This window comes from Amphiura filiformis, chromosome 16 (assembly GCF_039555335.1).
Source record: "Amphiura filiformis chromosome 16, Afil_fr2py, whole genome shotgun sequence".
Taxonomy (NCBI): Eukaryota; Metazoa; Echinodermata; class Ophiuroidea; order Amphilepidida; family Amphiuridae; genus Amphiura; species Amphiura filiformis.
In genome coordinates this window covers 59,972,418-59,982,395 of record NC_092643.1, presented here as the reverse complement: position 1 = coordinate 59,982,395, position 9,978 = coordinate 59,972,418, and the positions used below count along the sequence as shown (strand labels likewise).

The 9,978-nt window shown below is 35.4% G+C and overlaps 1 long non-coding RNA gene across 1 annotated transcript; it reads right to left on the bottom strand.

Moving 5' to 3' along the window:
• Positions 1-562: 562 nt before the first annotated feature.
• On the bottom strand, positions 563-9,888 carry LOC140136646 (uncharacterized). The gene is made up of 3 exons (XR_011856717.1): positions 9,723-9,888; positions 1,627-1,783; positions 563-616 (listed from the first exon to the last, which is right to left on the bottom strand). It is a non-coding gene; the product is annotated as an uncharacterized lncRNA (long non-coding RNA).
• Positions 9,889-9,978: the final 90 nt, after the last annotated feature.

Sequence of the window (9,978 nt, the reverse complement as noted above, 5' to 3'; positions counted from 1 at the left end):
TCTTGCTATCTACTCAAGATAGCACATATCAGATCTTGTGAGTCTTGCTATTTACTGAGGATAGCACATATCAGATCTTGTGATTCTTGCTATCTACTGACGATAGCACATATCAGATCTTTTGATTCTTGCTATCTACAGAAGATAGCACATATCAGATTGTGTGAGTCTTGCTATCTACTCAAGATAGCACATATCAGATTGTGTGAGTCTTGCTATCTACTGACGATAGCACATATCAGATATTGTGATTCTTGCTATCTACTGACGATAGCACATATCAGATCGTGTGATTCTTGCTATCTACTGAAGATAGCACATATCAGATCGTGTGAGTCTTGCTATCTACTCAAGATAGCACATATCAGATCTTGTGATTCTTGCTATCTACTGAAGATAGTGTTCAAGAACCCCGAGCAAACGCGAAAATGAAATGATGGGGAAAAGACTGACGAGATGTTAAAAGGGCCTCGCACTGCTCCTTGTCCACTGTCCAGCCCCGAGGCTCTTGCTATATATCCCTGGGGAGGGTACGTGCATGTGTGCGGTATGGACCTTCTTACCTCTGATGTGAGTGTGACTTCGTTTGTAAGTTCCCTTTCACTTTCTTCAACTCCTAAAAATAATGGTTAGATAAATATTGAAGAGATTAAGAATAAGAGATACACGTCAATCATAATTATACAAACGTGCATGTTTCAGTTTATAGGGGGATTTTTTTACCCCATTCCTTGGTGTCATCAAAATGTACTGGAACACCAGTATAAAACTTCCGCCCAGTAGTGATCCCGATTTCACCTGGGGGGCGAAGGGTAACCTCAAAGCGTACCCCTCGCCCCAAAATCTATTCAAGAAGAATTTTAGACTTTCTTTTCAATCGCCTGTTAAAATTCGGTAATATTTTTTAGAGTGGACGGATCACAAGAGTGTGTACTCTTCTTTTTTTTTTCATTGTAGAATGTAATATCCGAACCACTGAGCAATTAAACTCAAACAAAAAATTAGGTTTTGTTTTTGAATGATCTCCATCTCCATGCATGTATAGGTAGAAAATATCATGTAATACAATCAGGCCATCTACGGGCTAAAAGCTGCTAAACATTTGCCGAGTCACGCACCTGTTAATATAAAGTGCAAGCCATAAATAATTTGTCGCTGATTTGACAAAGTGACGTATGACAAGTTTTTGACAAAATGAATTAAATAAACTTTCAAAATCTATGACTGAAACTCTGTTATATTCACACTAAATTTTGAGACTTAATACGTTAATGAGATCTGGACTAATTAGTGTGATATACCATGCCCGACGCCATTATGTACCGCCTGCATGAAAACATTTGGCATACCGGCGTATCATGATACGTCGCCATATAGGCCATGGGCGTGTGATTTTAATTCATGCTTTTCTAAATGCTTCTGGAATCATGCACAAGGTATAGCGTACCTTAAACTGTAAAGATAGTAAATGTATGTGGTTTTTAATAGAGAACCTTTATGATGGTTATTATTTTAGTTATAGGCCCTACTATTCTATCATTGTGAAACAAAAACAACATTTAATTTCACAGAATTCGTATAACTCTGATTTAAGATTTTTAACCTAAAATAAGTCTTGTCCATTACCTGTTGATATAACAGAAGAAACGTCAATTGAAGTTTGAAATAAAACTATTTCTGTGTGGTATAACACAAGAGTAGCTAGTAGGCTGGTAATAGCGACAAATCCAACGATATAACGTACAGTAGCGCATCCACAAGGCATCCTGGTTAGAAAACTCTGCTGTGTAAAGTTTAAAACAAATGTTAAATCCTTATATCAGATACAGGGGGTCACAGAAGACTCATAGAGTGGTGGTGCCTGGGAGATGCATTTCCCCATCTTCCCCTTACTTTTCTCAGTCGATGTAAGCGAAATGTTCCCCACAGGACAAAAATTGATCATGAATATTAAGGGCTGGGGTATGAACGTTTGGACAGTATTTATTGTTGTGGGACATTAGAGCACATCAGACATATCGAATTGCATTCTGAATACGAAGAATGTCATTCTGATATCAAATAATTTTGATTTTTGAAATTCGCAATTTAATACACATTTTATGGCAAATCATTAAAATTGACATTTTTGATATTTAACAGTACTTGAAGTAAACTTTATAAATCTGATGATTTATACTTAAAGTGTATGTAGGTGGGATGAAAAGCCGACGATCAATTGAAAATTTTGACCTTTCGTATTGAAGATATGGATTTTTTTCCCAAAACACCAAAAAAGATTAGGTCTTTTTGGGAAAAAATCCATATCTTCAATATGAAAGGTCAAAATTTTCAATTGACCGTCGGCTTTTCCTCCCTGCTACATACACTTTAAGAATATGTCATTAGATTTATATAATTTACTTTGAGTACTGTTATATATCAAAAATTTGAAAAATATCAAATTTTTATAATTTGTCATAAAATTTGTATTATATTGTGATTTTCAAAAATGAAAATTATTTGATATCAGAAAGACATGCTTCGTATTCAGAATGCAATTCGATAGGTCTGAGGTGCTCTCATGTTCCACAAAAAATACTGTCGAAACGCAATAAACGCTCATTTTAGATCCCTTAACTGTCGCCTGAATAACCAACGTGTCACAGTGGCCCAATGCACTGGGTCACATGTCATTTTAAGAGTGCACCCAGCAAAAACAAACACGTTTCTAAAACGTTTTAAATAAGTTATATTTTGGGTTTTGGTTTTAGTAAAAACGTTTTAATAACATTAAAATGTCGGGTTATATAAAGGTCATTAAATCGTTTTAAAACGTTTGGTATGAAAACACACTACAAGAATATTTTTAAAATGTTCTCGAAATGTCATTGTAAACTATTTTTGCAAACATTTTTTGCCAAATATTTTGTCAACACTTAAAAATAACATTATGTTAAAATATTTGCACCCAGCAAACACAGAAATGTTCTTAAAATGTTTTTTACAAAACGTTTTTAATAACATTTAAATGTCGGGTTATATAAAGGTCGTGAAAACATTTTAAAAACGTTATTGTAAATATTTTGGGCAAACATTTTTTGCAAAATATCTTTTCAACCCCAAAATAACATTCTGTTTAGAATGATTTGTACCAAGTTTTCAAAAATGTTTTTGGAATGTTATTGAAACGTTTTTATACCCTTTATATAACCCGACATTTAAATGTTTTCTGTAAAACATTTGTGTTTGCTCTGCAGTAAATTACCAACAAATGTTATTTAATGTTATGAAAACGTTTTATACTCCTAATATACCCTTTATATAACCCGACATTTAAACGTTTTCTGACAACCTTTTATAACTTTTTGCGAATGATGTCGAAAACGTTTTGTGTTTGCTGGAGCATCTAATGCAGGTTCGAGCCCCGAGTATACTGGTTTCCATCTTTTTTTTTCTTTTCTGAGATCCTTGATAATTTATTTCCCCCCCCCCCAAAAAAAAAAGAGAAAGAAAACAGTGCCCCTAATCATGTTCTAATGTTGCTGTGGTAGAGCCTGTATCAACATTTAGATTCTCCCAATGACTTTGATATACCAGTGGAAAGTTTTTCAAAATGCGTCGTAGTACAAAAACTTGTTTGGCCCCTGTTCAATCGATCCATGGTGGGATGTGCAGATTTCCAGCCACCTACTGCTTTGCATTCCCTCTTTGATATAAAACAATTCATACCATTCCATACATAAAACACAACACACCCCTAGTGACTGCCCTGTCCATGTGCAGAGAATGGATATCTAGCTGTTGGAGCATGGACAGAGGGAATAGATGGATGATAAATTAAAATGGTCTACTACAGCAGACTATACCAGCCACGGTAAATCATGATGCAGTCATGGTCCATGGCAAAGGCGATTCGACCTTTGTGGCATTAAACCCAGTTAACAGGAAATTAATCCAGTAAATCGATTCAGTAAAGCAAATAAGCTCATGCATTCGATCACTAACGGCAACAAGCTTCGGTCGATTACCCCAGCTGCAGCGTGTAAACTCTAATTTGCATAGAGGCTGTACGTGAAATTATTGATTGGCTCCAAACAAAGGATTTGAACCGGTGCACGTAATCATGGCGCAGTGCAGTCCATTCAATCAAATGTTGTCATCAACCTATTTGATCGCAGTGCATTGTTATGTGTGTGAGACGAACTGTCTCGGTTGATTGCAATCAAACAAACGATGTCTTATGTATTACTTTGTTCCGTGATGAAAATCGTGATGTTTTATTCAATCACTCTTGAAAAATGTATTTCTTTTGTAGGCCTATTACTTTGTTTTGTGATGAAAATCGTGATGTTTTATTTCATCACGCTTTAAAACAAACGATTTCTCATGTATTACTTTGTTTCGTGATGACAATTTTGATGTTTTATTTCATCACTCACGAAAAATTGATTTCTTATGTATTACTTTGTTTCGGGATGAAAATCGTGATGTTTTATTTCATCATCACGCTCTAAAACAAACGATTTCTTATGCATTATATTTGTTTTGTGATGAAAATCGTGATGTTTTATTTCATCACGCTCTAAACAATAATTATAGTTACATGCATTTCAAGAAAAAAATCTTATTAAAACGGTAGGCAATATGTTGTTAAGAAAAAATGTAAAAAGTGATGATGATGATGATGTCGATGATGATGATGATGATGATGATGATGATGATGATGATGATGATGATGATGTCTCCAAAAGTGTCCCGGTTTGTTTTTTCTTGCCCTAAATCGTGCGTATCTATTAATAAGGCACTTCAATAATCAATAATCAGTCCCGTGACGGCCTCCACTAACTAGCTACTAACTTGGGTTTATGGGCGCTGATATTTCATGTTCACTGTCACTTATTTATCAGAAAAGTGCGACCATTTGTCAATCACCTACAGTACCCAATTTCGGCATACTATATAAGAAACTCATCATGATGATTGCCAGAGAATAGTTAAAATGTGGCTTGTACCGTTTTTTTGTGGCATCCTTCAGAAGTGAGCGGTCCGATACCAATATTTTCGGTCAAATCTCCATTCAATTAACACGGGGAGTTGGCTAGCTATGCCTTGCCCTCACTCATATTTTACAAAAGTGCGACTATTTGTGAACATCTAACCTAGCTGTAATTTTAGGTCATGTTAGAGAAATATATTTGCTAGAAGTTTGGAGAATAGCTAACATATTGGCTGGTAATTTTTCACACAGTGATGTTAACTAGGCAAGTGCCCATTCTTCCAACGTAGATCATTTGTAGGGGTCACGCGTCAATGGTGAGAGCACTGTGTATTGTGTATAGGAAAACGGACAGTAACTGCAGTATGTACATCACGAACAATCATCCATTTTCGTTGAAATCGGAGCACCTGACGCCTGTGTAGCCAAAAACCCTGACATTTGACTCTGACCTTTTTGCTTATAACTCAAGAACGATGTGTCGCATATAGATAAATCTATACTTTTTTCTGAATCGTTACGACAAGACAAATACTTCGGCGCATTTTTTAACAAAATCTGAGCAATGTTCAAATTTGAACCCCGGGATTTGAACCCTACTTCCTGTATGAAATTTGACCCCTGCTGACCCCTTGGAACTTTTTTGGAATTTGTTAACATAGGCATACCGGTAGCTACTTTTTCTGATCTAGAAACATCGATTAGAGGTTGATATATACGAGGGTGCATGCAGGATACCCCTCCAACTAAACTAAATTGCAATGCCATGTCGTTTACCTATATACACTAGCTTGTACAGGCCTAAGAAAGACTCTCGGGAAAAAATGAATCAAAAATATTAAGCATTATCATTTGAAAATAATGACAATCAGTTTTAATGATTTTTCTTTTGTTATATTTCGGAAATAAAATGAATTGAAAGGTAAAATATAACAGGTGTATCTATTTAATGTAAATAAAGTTAAGTTTTTGGTTCAATGGGCTAAGTGCAGCATTCAATATTGATAAACGGTAGTAACATCAGGAAGTATAACATGTGAATTGGTTTATTTTTTTTTACGCATGTTTTTCATTTGAACGCGAGCGTTGTTTGCTTTCAATTTTAATTTTAATTTTCCAAAATATACTAGAAAAATCGGAAATGTACCAAGTTACGAAGGCCTATATTATTTCGACCTTTTAATATGTTGACCAATTTAAAGGATCGGAAAGCAACATTTGCACAGTATTTTTGTTTCCATGTAGGCCCTAGGCCTAATTGTAGTCACAAAATTCCAAGACTTGGCACAAGTCTAAGCATTCAAAATGTTGAGTATGCCATGAATAGTATGCTCATATTTTGCAGATCACAAATGGTCAATTTTCTGATATGACCAAAAAAATCCATCAAATGTTCATGGTTTCCACTTTTTACATCAAAGCCGATTTCTTCGCAAAAACTCACGAATGCAATTAAATTTAATACCTTCATACATAAGGCCAAAAAATGTTTGCTTGCCCTCCACCGACCGACCCAAAATTGGCCAAAATCAGGATCTATTATTTTTTTTAGTTTTTAGTTTATAATTTTAATGTTTTTTATTACTTTTTCTATGTCTAAATTTCATTTCAAAGATAAATTTGGCCAACAAGATTTTTTTCTTAAGAAGAAATTCGTTACTGTAAATTCATTATAACATTTATAACTATCCATTCATGCATCAATGTTTCCATTAAACTTAGCGTCTTATAAATCCTAAAATATTGATGACCACATGACCAATGTTCATTTCCTACACACAGTGTCATCGCCCCGATATCTTTATGGCAGAAATCACCATGGTAGGTTGAATCCATCGCCACGCATGGCCATTTTGTATCGACCTGTTTAATAGTTTTGAGTCGCATAATGGGCCGAAGGACATCTAACTAAGGCTACTGACAATAGCCCCGATTAGCTCGGTGACTGACCTCGCTGTGTGTCAGTCGAGCATGGTATGCCATAGGTCATATGCTTTTAGATTACCTCAACGATTGGCCTATACACTGCGCTATATAATTCGGCACATATAAATCAGAATTATTGTCAGTTTTTGACTCAAGACGCAAGCTACTCTCTCAAGACGCAAGCTAAACGACTATCATATCTGTTCAAAATATATATTCAAGTGCAAGGAACCACATCTGGTTTCTTTATACGAAATCATTTACGGGAGATATTCATCATTTTCCAGCCCGGTATCAATTTGAAATTTTCTCATATGGCCCATTTTTTGGTGTAGAATTCAAATCAACTCAGGGATGTGGCAAAATGCAAACCACCTCTTCAATTTTTTCTTTTTTTCTGTGTGGTGGTAGATAATTGATGAGAAAGTAAAACAACATCCTGAAAATTTGAGCTTCATACTTAGTAAGGTTTGCACCCATAGAGTTGTACAATTTTTGATTTTGCATGTATAATGATTTCATGTAAAACTCTATGTGAGAAGGCAAACCTTACTACGTGTTAAATGTATCAAGAACCCTTTAAAACTTTGAAAATCTCTCAGAAATGTTGTCCAAGAACATATCTTCAACATACATGAAGTTGATGGTGGGGCAAATTGTCTGACATTGGTTTTCAGGGTCAAAATGTAAAAAAAGTGGTTTTGCATGGGTAATATCTCAGCTAAATGTATTCTAATATGCTCAATATTGGATAAGTGTCAAGTCTTACCAAAGGGCACTGACTCGCAAAAAAAATTGACGCTAAAATTATTTTACTTTTTTGGAGTTCTGAGCCCTTTGGTTGGTCCTGGTTGGAAAGTTGCATTTTGAGGGCTCCTGATATCTTTTAAAGTAAAGGAGTTACAAGTTTTCTGATAGCAGATTTGACTTATACACAAAAAATTACCCCAGGATACATACTTTTCAAAGTTTTAAAGATTCCTTTATACATTTATGGACCTCCATTGTCTTTGTCTTGATGGCTTGCGACATTATAAGGTTTTACGCTACTCCATAAATTTCAAATTTTGATGCCAAGGAAAAAGAAATGGAGTACAACTCTCTCAAGCTCAAATTTTCAGGATTTTACTTTCTCAATCAATATCTACCACCACTGGATTTCTTTAAAAAGAAAAATTGAAGAGGTCTGCTGTGGTACCACCACACAGAAAAAGAAAAAAAGTTGAAGAAAGGTGCACATCCCTGAGTTGACATGGAATGGGCCATATGACTCGTGCATAGCAAATTCACGTGTATCGATCCCGGGTATTTATTTTAGTATATCTGCTGACAAAGTTATTATTAGCCAGGCGATGTCGGTGTGCTACAGGCCTATACAGTAGTGAGTCATTAAAAAAAAATATTTCCGACCAACCCACCCGCCCCAAAAATCCCACTGGAGCATGGAGGGCAAGCAAACAATTTTTTCTTGGCCCAATGATCATACCCTCACCCGTCTCATCCCATTGGCTAGTAGATGTTCACACCCCAGAAACACACAAATGGTTTGTCGATTGCTTTCTCGGGAGATAAACCAAGTTTTTACAAAAAAAATTAGACCTAATATAAAACAGGCGTCGGATACATGAATTGAATCCAATTTATCGGCCAATTTGTATTCTCATGCTGTCGACAAGCCGATATATAGCCTATATGGGGCGGCTGTAATAACAAGTCATTGTGCATAACTCGCAAATTTTTAAATCCGAAATTTGAAAATACGCCTTTTCCCTTAAATAAGGCCAAAAAAATTGTTGTGTTGCCTTCTACCGTCCGACCCTAAATCCTGAAAAATCAGGGTCGCAATTTTTTTTTTTTTTTGAATGATGATTTTTACAGATTTGTTCAAAAACTCAATATTTTTCACTTAAAATTAATATTTTATTGAAAGACTAGTCTTTAATTGATGTCTAACAGGTATCCAGAAGTCAAAATTGACAAATGTTCGCTAATTGAAGAAGCATTATTTAATATTTGAGGGGATTTTTAAAACTGAAGGTTTAAAAAAAAAAAGAAGAAGAAAAAAAAAAAATCCGACCGTCCTACCCAAATTTCCCATTTTCCCACTTGAGGGCAATACAACAATATTTTTTTTTGGCCTTAATGCTAAAATCACGAAACATCCCTTTAAAGACACAATGTACGATCTTATAATACGACAAATTTGTTGTCTTTGTAGGTCAACAGAGCAAAGTTCGACATAGTCGTATTTTTTTTTATTATGACTTTATGTCCTCCAATGGAACTACATGTTAAATGGTCAAAATAACCTGCGGGATTTCTTTCACTTTACCTTGTTATTCCAACTTAAAATGGACAGCAACACTTCCGGAAATTCCCGGGAGTTATTAATAATATTATTTCAACGTTTTGAATGAAGAATAACAAAAGTAATATTTGACGGATTTTTTCTCAAAAATTATAGCACATTGGTGACAAGTAAGATATGTATATCATTGGGGCAAGGACTACAACTACTGCACAGAAAATTCAGCAACTCGAGGCAAGTATAGTTATTGATTTATTGATCAAGAATTGGTTTCCCCTCATTTTTGACTGTAACTCCACAACTTTTGTCTGTGCTGAAATAAAATTTCCAGTGAAGTAGTTGTAGTCCTTGCCCCTATAATATACATATCTTACTTGTCATCAGTGCTCTATAATTTATGATAAAGATGCAAAAATAGGCATCAAATTGGGCAGGGGTGTGGTAACCCCTTAAGGCTTTAAAGACATAGATTTAGTGCATATTCTCCTTAATAGGAATCACATCACCAACCTGCGTTTGCTCCATGTTTGCGTTTTCCGAAACAATTTGATGCCAAGCTTCTTTTCACACGATATATTACCATCCAACCAGTATGTATCTAAACAAGGCGAATTGGCTTTTAAAATATCTTTTTGGCAGTGAAAGTGAAAACCAGCTTTGTCAATGAATGTTATACGGCGACGAATGCCCATGCGCTCTGCTATTTCAGAGCTGTGGTCCGGGGCTGTGGTAACGCGAAACGGGGGCGGAGTGACAATCGTCATGG